Source organism: Gopherus flavomarginatus, chromosome 7 (assembly GCF_025201925.1).
Source record: "Gopherus flavomarginatus isolate rGopFla2 chromosome 7, rGopFla2.mat.asm, whole genome shotgun sequence".
NCBI classification, from domain to species: domain Eukaryota; kingdom Metazoa; phylum Chordata; order Testudines; family Testudinidae; genus Gopherus; species Gopherus flavomarginatus.
This window is the reverse complement of record NC_066623.1, coordinates 4,582,252-4,599,104: the sequence shown is the minus strand read 5'-3', so window position 1 is coordinate 4,599,104 and position 16,853 is coordinate 4,582,252. Positions and strand designations below refer to the sequence as shown.

Below are 16,853 nucleotides of genomic sequence, written 5' to 3'. Positions count from 1 at the left end.
TGCTCGTTTCACAGATACGTGTGGGTTAGGTAAAGTTTTAGGTTGCATGTTAGAACAGTCTTTAAAGGTCTTCCAAGAAAATTGATTTTTTGCACATGTTTAATGGTGGCATTCTGAAGCTCAAGTATTTGAGGCAGCTTAAAGTTATTTTTCAAAATGCCCAGAATGACTAAGAACTTACTGTTAAACTGCTTTCAAAGCTGCATTTAAGTTCTAGAAGTGTAAAGTATCCTAGACCTGATCACTGCAAGCTAGTCTGCTTGGGTGAGCCCTTGTTAGGGTGACCAGATGTCCCGATTTTATAGGGATAGTCCTGATTTTTTGGGGCCTTTTTCTTATATAGGCTCCTATTACGCCCACCCCCGTCCCATTTTTTTCACATTTGTTATCTGGTCACCCTACTCCTTGTGGAGACCTGTGGACATGGGCAGAGCTCTGCAGAGGTACAAGACTCCCTCCACATGAATCGCCTTTGCAGACTTTGGGGCCTTAAATAGTAAGAAAAATCATTTTAACTCCTTCATGCACATGCTATAAGACAGTATAACAGAATTAGGTGACGAAAGATGCTCTTTAGGCAAAGGCCTGTGCTCAGAATCCAAGCTGCTAGACACAGTTCTGTGCTGATGGTATTTTAATCCAGACTTGCAACACCGCTACAGTTCAGTTCTGGGCATTTCCCACACACGGTTACTTAATTGTCCCATGTTGTACAGTTGCTTTGAGGGGTATGTGTACTCGAGCTCTAGTGGGATACCGTAAAGCAGGATTTACAGCAGAATCTCCAAAGGTGAAAGGCTCATGCACCTGCTGAGATGGCTTTTGAAGGCATGTGCCATGCAGGAGTGAGTGCTCTGGCTGAATAATAAAATCTTTTTGGACTTCTAGGAAAGAGGTTGGATCAGAAAAATGTTGGTGTAAAAATATTAGGGCATAGAAGAAGTTGCAGTGAATTTGTTCAGATTCTTTTAGTATTGTATGCTCAGAAAATCTCTTTGCCTAGGGTTTTGACTAGTTATGCATTTGGGGAGTGACTCAGAGATATAAAGAAGCCAGGGGAAATATTTAGTTGGGCTCTTAAAGATTAGCACAATGGTGATGTTTGTCAAATGCCGTAAGACTTGTATCTGAATGGTCTCATAACTTACAGCAATTCTGGCAAGACTGGTGTTGATTTCTTTTCTTTTTCTCCTTATTGCGGTCTTGTGAGAAGACCCCGGTAATTGTAGCCCCTTGGTACAGGACTTACTATGCGTGGACTTTTATAGTCTAAGTAAACAAAGTCAGTAGCTTATCTCACATAGACAGCCCTATAATAACGAGTACATACAGATGAAAGGAAAAATATCTTGCTAAGGAAAAGGGCAGTGCTTTTGTGTTTCCAGAGGTGGCTATACACCAAACTTTATATATAAACTTCAAATGTATCAAGATTTTCTTTCTCCTAGGTAATATTTTTGAAGAAAAGGAATATGACCTGAGGAGTAACCTTTAACAAATCTCCTCCTAAAATATTTTGTGTGAATCTTCCCCCAGTTGTGCAGCTGCATCGATGTTAGCAATGATGTAAGCACTACTGTAGACAAGGTTGAAGTGTTTCTTGCACCCAGTTGTGACAAACTGCTGCACTTGCTTAAAGAAACGTATCAAGGCACTTACTGCTCTTTAAGAACTGCTGTATTTTATATTTTACAGCCTCTCTTGGAGCCAAGACCTGCAGGGTTTTCATGGCTGTGCCAAACAAATGGCTGAGTTCTGTCTACACCAGCTCTTATGCTGTTAACTGCCCTGGTCCAAGCACACTGTTGCTGGAGAACCTGTACATCATTTTCTAGTGTAGATGTAGCCTGTAGTGGGTTTTTTCTGTGTTTTTATTTTAGTTTCTTTTTTTAATGCAGTTTCTAGCTCACTATCTGGTGTATGCTCTCTTTCTAGCTGATCTTGAAGGCCAGTCAAGCTTTCCAAAAGACATCTCTTAGTTCCTTGTCACATGCATCAATGTCAACCGACTCCTGTTTGGAAAGGGCATCAGATAATGTGTGGGTAAGCACGCTTGCTGCACGAGAGGTGCGGTGCGGGAAGAGGTAGCATAAACCTCCACTGCAATTACACTTCCTTTCATCCCTCCCCAACTGTCCGTGGGGATGCGTCCCACAAAGGTTTGAGGAGAAGCACTTGGAACCAGCCCCCACCAGGGAGACGAGACACAAGTGAGAAAACTGCTTTGCCGTTGGCGTGTTTTCATCTAGATAACTTTTCATTAGACACAAGAAAGTTAGTCACGGCTATTGTGCCGAGTAGCCAATGCTTGGTAATCCAGCACGCGCTGATCCCAAAGTGTTGGGCAACTCTTATTCTGTCACGGCATGTAGCTGTGTAATGCTGTTGGCTTTATTGAAACAAAGACCTAACGTCACAGCAAGAGTTCTGTTCCCCTTGATTTCGTTTCTTCTGAACTATCCATTAGTCCTGATCCCACAACTCAGGTCTGAGTAACTTTTTGCGTAAGGGGACTGGAACTTCCTGCCCTGAAAGGTTAAAGAGCTTTTTCTCCTCCCCCATGCGCCGATGCCTTTCAGCTTTATTCTGGACCTTTGCTCTGTTCTGCACTGTTTGTTTCAGGGAAGGTTGGGGAATGCAATGTATTCAGTGAGAGCTGATTCGTAACCCCTTGTTGCTGGGAGTCGTGAACTCCCTGATATGACGCGAAGCTCTAGATTTCCAGTACGAAGGAATTAATTCAGGTGATTCTTATCAATCTTTGCTTTAAACCTTTCCAACTTTTTTTGTCGTCACATTTGTGGTACATGCAGATTGTGAAACTGGTGATCATTTAAGGCTGAGATTTGCGTTGGAGACCTAACTCCCTTAGACCCATGTGAAAATCCTACCCATTAATATTTCAGACTCCCTCCCCCAAATGAATTGAGCACAAACATGTCTGCAACACTAAATGGGCAACCAGAGTATTGGATTGCAGGGTTCTGTCGCCCTTTTCCTATTATGATACCTAATCCTTTGGCATTCCAGTAAATAATGTGAAATTGTATTTGAGGCACACCGCATAACATCCTAGACAGGGCGCAGTTTCGGTGCTGAGTAGCTGAAGTACAGGGCTGCCTTTATTCATCATTTTTGTTAAATGTTCCAAGTCTACCTCCCTTCTCCAGGTCCACTGGAACTTGTTATAAGGGCAGATCAGGCGTTTTCACTTTTCTGTAAAATCTTTTTAAAAGGCACAGCCACCATATTTCCAGGTGCAGTTAACGCCCGCATCTGTAAATAGGGCGACTTTAGAAAGATGTGAACCTTAGTGGAAAAATAAACCTAGTATTTGCCTAACTCCAGACACTGGAGGATCTTGGTTTGCTTTACAAACACAGACTTAAGCCTCACAGTATTCCTGTGGGATAAGTATAACTCCCATTTTACTAACAGGAAAACTGAGGCATAGATTTTTCTTGCTGAGGGCCATGCGTTTAACCTTCGGGAGAACTAGGAAGAGAACAAGGGCTCCCAATTTTGTGCTTTTTTTTTTTAACCTCAAGACCTCAGTGAATCAGGATATTTGGGTTCTGATCCATTCCCAGCTCTGGCATACACTTCTGTTGTGCCCATGGGGAACTGTCATCTTCTCTCTTCCCCCCGCGTCCCTCTTTCTAATATTACAGGCTCTTGTGCCCAAGGCTGTGTGACCAGTTGCTGAGTACGCTTAATAGTTGCAATGTTTGCTCACGTATATGTTGTTTTCACTGTCTGCAGATCTAATTCCCAGTTTGGTATGCAACTGAGGGCTCTCTTGGGTATGGAAAGTGTACTGTAAAACCATATTCAGTGAATCCACTGGGCAGGCTGAGCAGGTACTGTAGAGCTGAGATCTTCTGTAGTTGATGTGCTAGGACATCTCGTTGTTATGCTGGTAGCTTCAAGACTTCAACATCTCCTGTGCTGTTACCTGGCCTAAAGTAGAGGTGTAGATGCATTGTACAAATTTATGGTCTTCCACTTCTTCATATTTGCATCTGCTTTTGCTGTGTGCTTCACTTCAGAGCAGTGTTTTGGTCCCAATTTTCTGTTCTCTGAATCCAAGGGTTTGTTCAATTCTACTGAAAACCTATGCAGAGCTTTGTACCTGGTGAGCATATATCTGGCTTCAAGACTAAGCTTGATAAGTTTATGGAGGGGATGGTATGATGGGATATCAATTAATTGCCAAAATTAGGCTCTATAATTATCAGGTAAATGTGCCCAATGGTCTATGATGGGATGTTAGATGGGGTGCGTTCTGAGTTACTGCAGAGAATTCTTTCCTGGGTGCTGGCTGGTGAGTCTTGCCCACGTGCTCAGGGTTTAGCTGATTGCCATATTTGGGGTTGGGAAGGAATTTTCCTCCAGGGAAGATTGGCAGAGGCCTTGGAGGTTTTTCCCCTTCCTCTGCAGTGTGGGGCATGGGTCACTTGCTGGAGGATTCCTTGCACCTTGAAGTCTTTAAACCATAGTTTGAGGACTTCAGTAACTCAGACATAGGTTAGGGGTTTGTTCCAGGAGCAAGCGGGTGAGATTCTGCGGCCTACATTGTGCAGGAGATCAGACTAGGTGACCATAATGGTCCCTTCCGACCTTAAGTCTATGAATCTATATTCTCAACAGTAAATCTGGGGAAGCTATTGAAGTAAAATCCAGTAGCCAATGATAGTCTCATCACCGTGTAGCAGGTAAGCGAGGGGGAGAGTGCGGATGAGAATGGTCTGTAGCAAGTTAATGTGCCACAGTAAGAGCTTATTTAAAACAGCTGTTTGCATGTTCAAGTCTCTCTGGTCAGAACAAATGAGAGCAGAATGTGGCTATTGAATAAATTGGTTAGCAGAGTTCTTTGCCGAGGGAGTCTTGGCTCACGGAAGGTTTGTGTGTGTGTGTCAGAATGTCTGCTAGGTTGAAAAGCCTTTTGGAGAACTGGGTCTACGGGTGGCCATACTGAGACTGTGCAGGGTGTATGGTTTCCTATGCCTGGCTTGGTAGGTATGGTTGTGGAGGCTGGTTTGTGGCCACATTCAGCGTCAACATGTTTATAGGCTGAGCCATGTGTTTTCAGAAAACATCACTGCCGTGTTTTTCTGAACTCCTAGCTGGGGTTTCCTCTGAATTTGCATGGTTTGCACTGTGATGGGATGGCTTGTGGAGGACTAGTGTGGACAGATACCTGCACACGCCCCTTCCCAAGCTGCTGCTCTGGGGGCTGAAAGGCTGCAGCATGCCAGGTCCAAGACAGCTTTGAGCTGTTGAGGGTTATAATGTATAAAAATTAAAAAGGTCTGTGCTTCCCTACCCAGCACTTCATTGTATTTTGATTAGTGTCTGCCGCATGGGGTAAGAACTCCTGCGTGCAGTGCTAAAGCAGTGCTTACTGGGTTAGGGACCAAGTTCTCTCTGAACTGTGTTGCTGTGCTGCAGCCTATTAAGCCCCGGCTTGGACCTGCTGCAGCCAGGGGAGAGGTGTCTAGCCTTCAGGCCCAGCCCTGGAGCAGCTGTGGTGGGGAGAGGTGCCCCCCTTTCCCCCCCAGGTGTTGCTGAAAGGAGAGAGAGTGAGGGGGAATCCTCTCTCCTTGCCCTAGCCCCAGGGAAGCCTGCATCCCAAACCACTCATCTCTAGCCAGAGCCTGCATCCAACCCTCTGCCCGAGCCCCTCATCCCTGGCTCCGCCCCAGAGCCCTCACCCCCTGGCCCGGCCCCGCCCCCAACCCTGAGATCCCTCCCACACTCCGAACCCCTCAGCGCCACCCCTGTCACATGAATTTTATGTGCACCCGTGTGGAGGTGATGTCACATACCATCTCCATATTGGTGCACGTAGTGAAATTCATCCCATACACGTGTGGGGAAAAACTAGAGGGAACACTGGCTTGGGGTATTATGTTATGCAAAGGGAGAGAGGGTGGCTGAGAATGAATGACCTTGGTCTCAGACCTATACCTTACCTTTACCAGATTAGTAGCTGATTAATACGGCTTTATTCCAGAATTTCATTGCAGTGGGGAATTTCCCCAAAGCTTTCTTGCATTGGGGTTCTGTGTGACATGGCCGGCAGCTGAGTGTACTTAAAACTTAAAATGCAGATGATTTTCTCTCCTCTTTTCTGATTCTTATTTATCTCCACTTGATGCGACTCAGCATTGGAAACAATGAGGAGCAGCCATCGCTGCAAGACCTCCCCGTGGCTTTGGGCACTTTTGGACTGGGTAGTCGAATCAGTTAGAAATGGAAAAGATCCTTTTAATATAATAGTTCCTGTGCACTAGGATTTACCATGGGGGGGGAGGGGGCATGAGCTGATGCTGGCAATGTCAGCAGTTGCCGTCATTCGACTAATTCCATTCATTTAGAAACATAGGGTCTGTCTTTCTTTTTTCAGCCTTTGGGTAGATACGCTTTGTGTGTGTTGAATGCCAGTATTGCTAACTTAGCATGTGCTTTTGGGTAAGCACAGTCAAGTCCCTGCTTTGCACATCTCTATAGTATCTGAATGAGATGAACGGTGCAGTGTTTTAAAAGGATGTGGCTGGTGTGATTACTCTCCCTAGCCATGTGTGCCTACTTACATTCCTAGCCTCCTGTCTTCCTGTTGTGGTGGAGTGCTGGTAATGCAGTTGAGGTGGGAGAAACTTGTGTGAGGAAACTGAGTAACAATCAGTTTCCTGCTCCCCTGGGGTGGAGGTCATGGAGGGGGAATATTTGTTCTGTTGCTCAACAGTTACCCTTCTAGTCAAATACAGTGGTGTTGGCTGGCTCTGGAAAGAGTCCAGTGTGGGATGGGCAGGATGCTGACTGCTAGGTATGGTCTTGGGGCTGTACAAAAAGAGAAATTTGAACTCTAATGACATCTGTAGAAAGGGCTGGGAAGAGGTTGACCCTCATGCCAATTGTAGACTGTCTTATCTGCTGCACTTTGGTTTGCCAGCCGGATATCTTGGGGTTAAAGCGTCAGACTTAACTTTTGGAGGGTTGGGGAAAGAGGCTTTGGAAGACGAGGTTTGGGTCAAGGGTATGTTTGGAGCACACTTTTTTCAGCTGAGCAGTGATGTGTGCAGCTCTCTTACAGAGTCACTTCACAGTCCTCAGTGCACTGGCAGAAGACCTGTGTAATGGAATAGTTTATTTGCTAATAAACAGTCGCAGAACCCCTTCTTCTTCCCAAGTGGGTGAAAAGACCCAGCAGATTCTCTTCTGTCCTCCCCGCCCACCTCCTTCCTGGTACTAGTAGAGTTTTTTGTGGACTCACTGTCTAGTACTTGGATGAACTTAACATGTTTTTAGATACTAGATGCATTAGGCTGTCATTTAATTCTGTTAATTAAAACTTGGAGCTATTCTAAAAGGTAAAAAGGCGAGTGTTTAGAACATCAAGGTTCTTACTGTGCCCATTAAGCATGTTAGGAGACAAGAAGGCTACAGAATTATCAAAAACCTACAGGAGAAGAGGAATGAGTTGGGTTGGTGGTGTTTGAGATGGCTACTAGGTGGAGCTGGCTGTGATAGGATGTTGGAGAAGGGGACTAGGGGGAGTTGCATGCTGTAAGAGGGGCAAAGTTTGCTAGAACTAGAAGCTTTGGGAAAGTGGGTAGGACATATGACAATGTGATTCTGTACAAAACTAGCTAGTTCATTAGGGGTCCCCCCCCCCCCGAAGTCTTCACAATGTTTGAATTCACCACATAGGGGTTTCTCATTCTAAGTGTAGTAAACGAGAAACCTGCTGATCAATATTGCAAAAGGGTGATTAGTGTAGTCATGTATGTTTGGTAATCACTAATCTGACTCTCTATGCCGAAAGGTGAAGAAGTGGAAACAAGTGATTCAGTGGAGTGAAGTAACGAAAACTGATTTATAGGTTTAAATAAAATTCAAGATGTTAAGTAATGAGGTGAAAGGATTCGTGCTCATCTCAAACTGCAGAAAAATCAGCAGTTTCAGATTCTTCATGGTCAAATGGAACATATGCGTGTAATTGGAAGAACAGGAACATCAAATTTGTTTCTGCAAGCCAGACACTTTTTTTTATACCACCATGCTAGAAAGGAAGCCATGATTGTATCTACAAGTCCGTGTTCCAGGCCTTCCTTCTATGATAACACTGCCATTAGTGTAGCACAAGATGAAGTTTTAAGAAGTGGCTGAAGTACTTCCAGGGAAAAGTCAAGTTGTGCACAAGTTACTACAAGTGAAGAAATGACAGAAAAATTAAAGCAAAGAACTGAAAGCATAAAGGATGACGTTAATGGAAGATGGTTTATTGAACATGACAAATGACTTAGTAGTGGCCACCATAAATACGGGGGAGAAACACATTTCTACTTTAAAGCTGTTCCTTTTGTCTGACAAGGAAATAGCAGAATATTGTGCACAAGTTGCCTTCTCTGCTGGAAAGGCTGAGAAAAGTTAAATCAGGGATTTCTTTGTCATTTGCTCAGATAACAAAAATAGAAGAATGTAACTTTTCACAGGTGCAGTCATTCTGAGCTGCTTAGGTGTGGATGCTCCACATGCTGTGTAAACCTTGAGAGAGAAATAATACATAAAAAGTTCCTTTAAACCATGTTGTGAAAGGTCAAAAATTCCACCATAGCCACCACTGGCCTCACGGTTGGTTGTGTGAAAAGAGGATTAATGTGCCGGCTTCCCAACAAGCTTTGCAATCACACATGGGAAGATTGATGCACAAGACCCACACAAAGTGCAATACCTGTGTTGACATTTGTGCTGATGGGAAGAAGGAATTTGATGCAAACGTGGCCCATATTTTAAGCAAGGGACTAAATTTACCAAAGCAATTTGAAGTAGGTTTCAGAGGGACTTGACAGATTATAGTCTGATAACTCTGTAGTTGAAGTCTCAGTGGAAATCTGGCTTGATCTAATTAACAGCAACAGAACTGGAACCATACAAGGACAAAATGGAGAAATAATTCCGAGAAACTACAGAACTTGGTTTAAAGCTGAACCAGAAATCACACGCAAGAGGGAGGGTTATCTGAGGCCTTGTCTTGACCTGAAATGTAGGTTGACTTAGCTACATTGCTTGTCACCCCTGAGAGACACTGCTGAGCTGACCCAAGCCCTGGTATAGATGTTTGCTAGACCAACAGAAGATTTCTCGCCTCTCGGGGTGGTAGTGGGTGAAATTTACTGTAGCAATGGAAAAGCCTCTTCTGTTGCGGTAGCAAGAGTCTGTGATGCTACAGTGGTGCAGCTGCAGTGCTGTTGTAGCACCTGGAGTATCAGTAAAAACAAGCACAAGTGGTTGTAGATCAGGGATTGGCAACCTTTGGCATGCGGCCTGCCAGGGTAAGCCCCCTGGTGGGCCGGGCCAGTTTGTTTATCTGCCGCGTCTGCAGGTTTGGCCGATCGCGGCTCCCACTGGCTGCGGTTTACCACCCCAGGCCAATGGGGGCTGCGGGAAGCAGTGGCCAACACGTCCCTCAGCCTGCGCCGCTTCCAGCAGCCCCCATTGGCCTGGAGCGGCAAACCGCAGCCAGTGGGAGCCGCGATCGGCCAAACCTGCGGACGTGGCAGGTAAACAAACCGGCTCGGCCCACCACGGGGCTTACCCTGGCAGGCTGCGTGCCAAAGGTTGCCAATCCCTGTTGTAGATGAAGGTTAGTTGAGTGTCTTGCCTTCCTGAAAGCATCCTTCACCCATGGCTTCACCCCCCCCCAGTTATGTTTGAGAAGGTGGTCTTTTCACAGTAGTGAAATGAGCTCTGCCATTTCCGGCTCCTGGGCAGGTCACTGGCAGAGTGCCGACTCTCTACTAGCGATGTTTGGAACCATGTTCTAATGCAAGCCGTGGCCGTGAGTCACCCAAACAGTCCTAGGCCATGAGATGACCGTGGTGCTTTGGTTTTGGGTATTTGGTTGTGCTTATGAACAGATCTTAACTCTATTTGAATGCTGGAAATCTAGCCACAGGAGTTTGAGATTGGAATATTCCCTTCCACTGAGCCCCATTTTTTCTCCCCCCTAGCTTTCTAGCAATCTCCTTCTTAGCAAGCCTGCCTCTGACATCAGAGGGTGGGATAAATCTCCAAAGTTTACCAGCCGCTGATGCCCTGAAAACTGCTGGATTGGTCCTAAATTGTCCCTTTTTATTGGGAATATCTGTGGAGGCATCTTAATTTTTTTGTTTCCTTTTTAATATGCGGTAGTAAAACCAATGCAGCACTTTTTTTTCTTTTTATTTTTTTTAGGCAGTATTTTTCCCCCTTCGGCACCCCTCTCTCCAACTTCCATATAGGGACTGCCTCCTGCTGACCACCTGGATGGCTGCATGTTTCCAACTGTATCACTTCAGGCTTATTGGCGATCGAAGGACTGAGGCAGGGAGCTGGGCCACCAGCTGCTTCATGGCAATGATAATCGGACATTACTTTTCTCGTGCTCTTTCCTCTAAGCTGCTTTATACTTTCCCTGCAGCTTTTCAGCTCCTGTCTTGATAGAGGGGCAGCAGAGTTTTACTGCTTATCCAATTTGCCAGATCTTATTGGCCCTGGAGTGGGGGAGGGGTTAATGCTGGGAACATCCAGTGTCATACTCTCCAGTACAAGAACTGATAAAACGTCTGGGAGGAAAAACAACCGTGACCATACCATTACTTTCTCTCGGACATGTGCTGGAATTACAGGGTTAGCTCTTTGGAGACACCTTTATTTTATCAGTCAGATGGAATGAGCACAGCCCCTAGACTGCAGTGCAAAAACCTTTTGTCTTTGCTTTGCCTTTTCCTCATCAAGGCTTTTATAATTCACTTCTCCAAAGCTTGAGGTGCGTAGTGCACTATTGGTAAACACCTTTTGTACTGCTTGCCAGAATTGCAACTAGCCTCATTAACAAATGGTCCTAAGTAAACATCCACCCCTGCACAGTGGTGTTTCCCTCCTGGAGTGGCTTTGAAAAGATCACCAGCCGGGGCAGTAAGGGCTCGGGTGACCGGACAGCAAGTGTGAAAAATCAGGACGGGGGTTTGTGTGACAATGTAAAGTGTGCAAATGCGAAGTACTTAAACTCTCATCCATATGGCAGCTGACACTTGGAATTTGTGTGGGTCTCTGTTGCACTCTTGTGTGCTGCAGGGATCTTATTGCTGTGCCACCTGCATGAGGTGTTGCTGTGCTGATGTTATGACAGGTACCACCAGGTGCTTGTGCCTTCTAGCAGGGACACCCAGGTGAGATAAGGTGTGTTAAGATTTTCCATCCGATGAAATGGAAAGGTAACCGCAAGTCTGGGGTAGTGTAGTGTACAGAATTAGCCTGTCTCTTCCCATAGCTTAGTTTGTGGCAGTGCTGACCAGGTTGACGGTTACAATCATGGATTGCAGTAATAACGAGTCGGTGTGTTACTCTTGCGTCAGGCCTAATGAGCTTCTCTTCAGCCACTCCCATCCCCCAGTTTCTTCTTCAGAGAAGTGGCATGTGTTTGTGAGAGAACATGCATTCCAGGCAGAAGGGAAGGAGGACAGGCACTAGGTGATTCAGGCCCATTGTTCCTTTTTTGCTATAGCTCTTATCTTTCTGCTAATGTGGGTAGAAAGCAGACACGAAACAAGGGTTCTGAATTTGACACTGATGGAGGATAGTGACTGTTCTGAACAAGCCTGATGGGCTGCTTGCTTCTGCAGTAAGGAGGGGAGTATCACACAGAATATGCCCTCTTTTTGTAATGCAGGTTTGCAAGCTGAGTGTCCTTCTGTACTTCTCAGCTTCTTCTGGAGGCCAGAGAGCAGCGCTGGCAAAGGGCCTTTTTGACTCCATTTATTTTGTTTTTAAGGCCCTATTGTCCTAGACTCTCATACAAGCTCTTTCCATTTCCAAAACCTGCAGACAATTGGGAATCAGGGCCCTCCTCTCTCCCCATCACACACTAAAAAATGAAGATCTTCCTAGATTGCTTAAGTTTTATAGCACTCCCATCAGCCCCAGCGCTGGGTCTCTGGTGCTGGCAGCTGGAGGTGTGTCCAGTTTTGGTGCTGTGTACAAACATTAACAGTTACAAGATGTCTGTGTACATACATGCCCACTTATTTATACATCAGTCTTCCAAATGATGTGTAGTGCTCTCCCTAAGGTCTTGCTAGTTACAATGCTGGCTTCCCGTCATTGATAACAAATTCCTAGTTTATGAACTATCCTACACTCCTGTCATAGGGCTAAGCACATAGATAACTGCATTGGTTGGTGCAGTATAAGACCCTGAATAGGGTGGGATATTAGGGTACATCCACACTACCCGCCGGATCGGCGGGTAGCGATCGATATATCGCGTCTCGTCTAGACATGATAAATCAATCCCTGCCGTGTTCCCCGTTGACTCCTGAACTCCACCAGGGCGAGAGGCGGTAGCGGAGTTGACGAGGGAGCCACAGCTCTCAATCCTGGGCCATGAGGACGGGAGGTAAGTCGAAATAAGATACGTCAACTTCAGCTGTGCTATTCTTGTAGCTGAAGTTGCGTATCTTACATCGAACCCCGACCCCCAGTGTAGATCAGCCCTTAGTTTGCTTGGCATCTTTGCCTGCTTTGGCAAGGCTGTTGCTACTAAAAAGGCATCCGAGGTGCCTGCAGTGGTATAATGCTTCTTTTTGAAAGCCAGCACTTGGGACCTTAGCTGAAAAATCCAGTGCAGGTGCAGAGGAAGGGGAAGGAAACAGGCCGAAATTTCCTGGTGCTTCCTCACTTCGCAGGCGTTAGGATGTTGTCTACCCACTGCTTGCTGATTATTTGGAATGATGTGACGTGGCGCAAGTGTGGTGATCAGGATTGCGGACATCTAATTGTATCAAGGGAAAAAATGGTGGGCAGGGAGCCTGCCTGGGTCAAATATCTTGGCAGGGCCCTTGCAGTATCAGCTTGATGTGAAAACCTGGAGCGCTCCCTGTATTTTTGTGCTTCGTGTTTTTAATCTGCCTTGCCTATGTTTGCAGGTGGGCTGGCAAGGGAAAGTCTGACTCTCCCAGAAACCTCTGTTTTTGGAAATCTGTTACGTATGCTTCTCGGAGAGCAGCCCCTGTCTCTGTCTTTGACCTAGCAGCCATCTACATTTGTGCTTGCCTTCCCTTGTGGCAGGTGTGGAAAAAGAAAGTGTTGCCTGATTTAGACAACTCTGGGTGCATGAGGTGCTGTTCCTAATTGGCAAGCTAATTTCTAATCTTGTCAGTTGTGCTTGAAGGGAGGAGCTGGGGAAGGTGCATCCCAGAGGGATATCCTGCCAGGCAGCCTTTGGCTTCCAATGCCTCAGGATTGCAGATGTCCTTGAAGCAGGTTGCTATTCAGCTTTGCAAATAAACAAGTGCAGTTTAGTAATTGTTCTGTAGCTGTTCTCTACCATGAGCAGGAGGGAGATGCTGCCAATGTGTTCAAAGTCTTTCTCTTATCTCTGGGAAGCTGAGTTCAAGTCTGCCTTTTAGTCACAGGTGAAATGAGTATGGTGTTCTCAGCCTTCCTACACATGAATGGCTGCAAATCAAGGGGTATTGAGAACTGGAAAATGAGGAGGAGGTGCTGCACAGATGCCACTGCTTTGGCAGAGTTGTGCCAGGGCAAATGTGAGCGACATGTGCCTTTGGCCATTGCAAAGAATCTTTATTTTGAAGGGACATTAATTGTTGGGCGGTTCCTGCCACCCACCTGCTCAGCCAGCCATACAGCAGATAGGATTTAAAATCGAATGTCCTAAACAGTGACCAGTACAACAGATTTCTAACAGGACCTTCTAACTTCCTTTCCAAGTGCAGAGGGGGAGCTCTGGGGGGAAATTGCTGAAAAATAAGCACATCTTTTCACATCCTCTGAACAGTGGTGACTCTGGCAGTAGTGGCTTACCTAGCTTCTTGCTGGTTCCAGTCTGTTCAGTCCTCCAACACCTAGTTCAGGAATCAGGTTTACAGTAACTTAGGTGCTCAACTGTGCACCTCATAGGATTGCAAATGTGAACTGGGTAATTGGGCACATGGAGAGTTCTGGTCCCTTTATACTCAGTTATCAGATTTGCATGAGCTCCCTCCACCTGCTCCCTGCACAGAGGAAGAGAAATTGCAGGTGTATTTTCTCTGCCCGCTGTCATCTGGTACAAAAAGCACTTGTCCCCGCTACCTGTGCTTGTAGAAGCCAGTTTAAAAAATAAGAAATGACACAGGTCTCCAACCAGTACAGCTTGTGTGTTGTAAATTCCTTTGCTTAATCGCCCCCCCCCCCAAAAAAACCCCTAAAACTAAAACACAAGAACCCTGCTTTCATATGAAAACTGATGAAGGGTTCCAGCCAGTGACACACTGACATCAATTTCCACTTGGCAGTGCTAAGAAAGGAGTTCCTCTGCTTTAGTTTTAAGAAACCCTAAGTAAATCCAAAACCTTCTAAATATAATTCAAACCCCAGCTGTATCCTTCATTCCTTTTTCACAGGTACTTCTCCCAGCTGTAGCTCATTCTGGTGTGTATACACTAGACCAGCTAAACTGGGTGCTTTTTGTTTTTGGGGGAGAGGGACCAAAACACCCCAAAACTACACTTCTGAATGTTGATTACAGTTATAGGCTGTATGCTGACTCAGCAAAAAATGTATAAACTTCCACTGCATCAGCATTTGTGGGTAGCTTATTAAAAAAGAAAAGTAAAAGCTCTAATTTCTGACCCTCCCCTTTAATACACAATCTGTATATATTACTGACCCATTCAGACACCTCTGCATAATCATAATAAAGGCCAGGCTGCCTCCCTTGAAACCAGCACAGCAGGCATATTTTAGGAAGCAGGTTGAAAGAAGCTTTCCAATTTAAAAGTTTTGAGTGGTTTAAATTTTTGATTGAACATAATTGAACACCTAACATTAAAGTTTAAACATAAAAGTGTGGCTCAGAGAATGTTATATTATGCAATTATTTTAGTAGATATCTAGGTACATTAATCTGTATATTTGATCCCAAAGCTCCTTAAAAAATGTGAAATTCCTTGTTGATTCAATTATTAGTTTTAAACTGATTTGTAAGCTTGCTCTCTCCAATGTGCACAGAAACGCAAATACCCATGGCATTATTAATATATGTACATCACTTGACAGAACAACATGAAAATCTAGCTCCCCTGGCCCAAAGAACATACCCAGCATAACTAGGACAAACGTGACTGAGAGTGGCTCAGGTTAGAGAGCTATGAGGACTTACTAGTAAGGAGAGCAGTGTAGGCAGGCGTTGACAAGAAAGCAAGTTTGAGCGGAAGTGAGGCTATAATCATACGGGCAAGAGAGAGTACCCCCCCTTTTTTTTTTAAAGATGCGTCTTAATTCTTGCATCTTCACAATTGCTGGAGGCTTTTGCTCCATTGTGATTCTCTGGTGAGCAAAGATTGGTCTTCTGCTAGAAATACTGAATACAGCCACTGAAATAGGATGTTGGCGAGAGGCTGACATTAAGGTGGCCTTATGGTTAAGGCACAAGAATAGGACACAGGAGACCTGCGGTTAGTTTCCACTTTAGCCACCAAGTCCCTGTGTGACTTTGAGCTAGTCACTTAATCTATCCTATGCCTTTATTCCTCATCTGTAAAATGGGGATAATACTTCCCTGTCTCACAGGGTGTGTGTGGATAAAATCCATTAATGATTGTGAGGTTCTCTGTTACAGTGATGAGGGCTATATAAGTACCGGATAGACCCCAATGTATTATAAAAAAGTGTTGGTTTTTTTGTGTGTTTTTAGTGAAATAACCCTAATTTTTTTTTCTTCACGGTCTGTACAACTAACATTTGAGGCAAATTTATTGTTGGCTTCATTAAAAGAAGAAAATGAGAAGCTCTTATGCAGTGTTCCAGCTAGGATAAGTTGCTGCAGGGTATAACAGATCCTGCTTATGTTTTACAAAAATTGCTCTCGTCACTTGGATGTAAACCTCAGCTTTGCAGGTTTTTTCCCAACCCATTATTCTTCGCTTTCAGAATGTGCTGGAGACTGAGAACTTTGTAGGCTGCACTGCTCGGGTTGGTATCATGTTGTCTTGTGTGTTTAGCCCTTGGATCACTGGTCCAGATTTGGGATGTTGGGTGCTACAACTACGTAAATAATAATGCATCTGACAATATTAGAAGAAAATGGGATTCTCCTCTAGGGCATGATCAAGACTTTAATTTATGGACTGGTGCTAGTTCAAATCATTGAGAGTGCACAGATTGGCAGAGCTGCTCTGCTGGACATTACATTCTTTCTATTCTAGGAGCCTGTAACAGGCTGTATCAGAGACCCTATAGAGTGTCTCTGGGGTGGGGCACACTCACATATTTGCAATAAATGATAGTAATATGCGCTTCTCAATACATGCAACTTATCCGACAAAGTAGCATTGCCTAAAATTCAACCTACGGTTAAGTTTTTTTTTACAAGCACAGTATCACTTTTTAAAAACAGTGAATAGGGAAACGGTTGATCTGCCAGCCCTAAAACATTGCTACTTCTATGTATGGCCATGTCTTGTGCTCTGGCAGCCAGTCTGGGACCTACGCAGGGCCATCGTTCAGAGAGTCCTTGAAGGCAGCAGCTATACTTTCTCTGTGTGTTAAGCTTATCTTGAAATCCTGCTATCTTCAAACTCCCACAACTGTAAATGCAGCAAGTTCAAAAGGAGAACCTCTGGCTGTGGGGAAAGGGTCTCCTTGGAACTTGCTTACTATGTACTAGCCTAATATTGGTGGAGTTCTTATTTTGTGTCGGGGGGTGGTTAGCTCTGACTGTCCTGGTTAATCTAACTTATATTGCTGGGGTTGGTCCAGGGAAATAACTCCATAAAGACCACTAGCCATGATACCATGGCATTAAA

At 44.9% G+C, this 16,853-nt stretch overlaps 1 protein-coding gene across 3 annotated transcripts in view; it reads left to right on the top strand.

Moving 5' to 3' along the window:
* The window catches only part of LARP1 (La ribonucleoprotein 1, translational regulator), a 73,845-nt gene that overhangs the window by 4,048 nt on the left and 52,944 nt on the right, over positions 1-16,853 (top strand). The window lies entirely within an intron of this gene.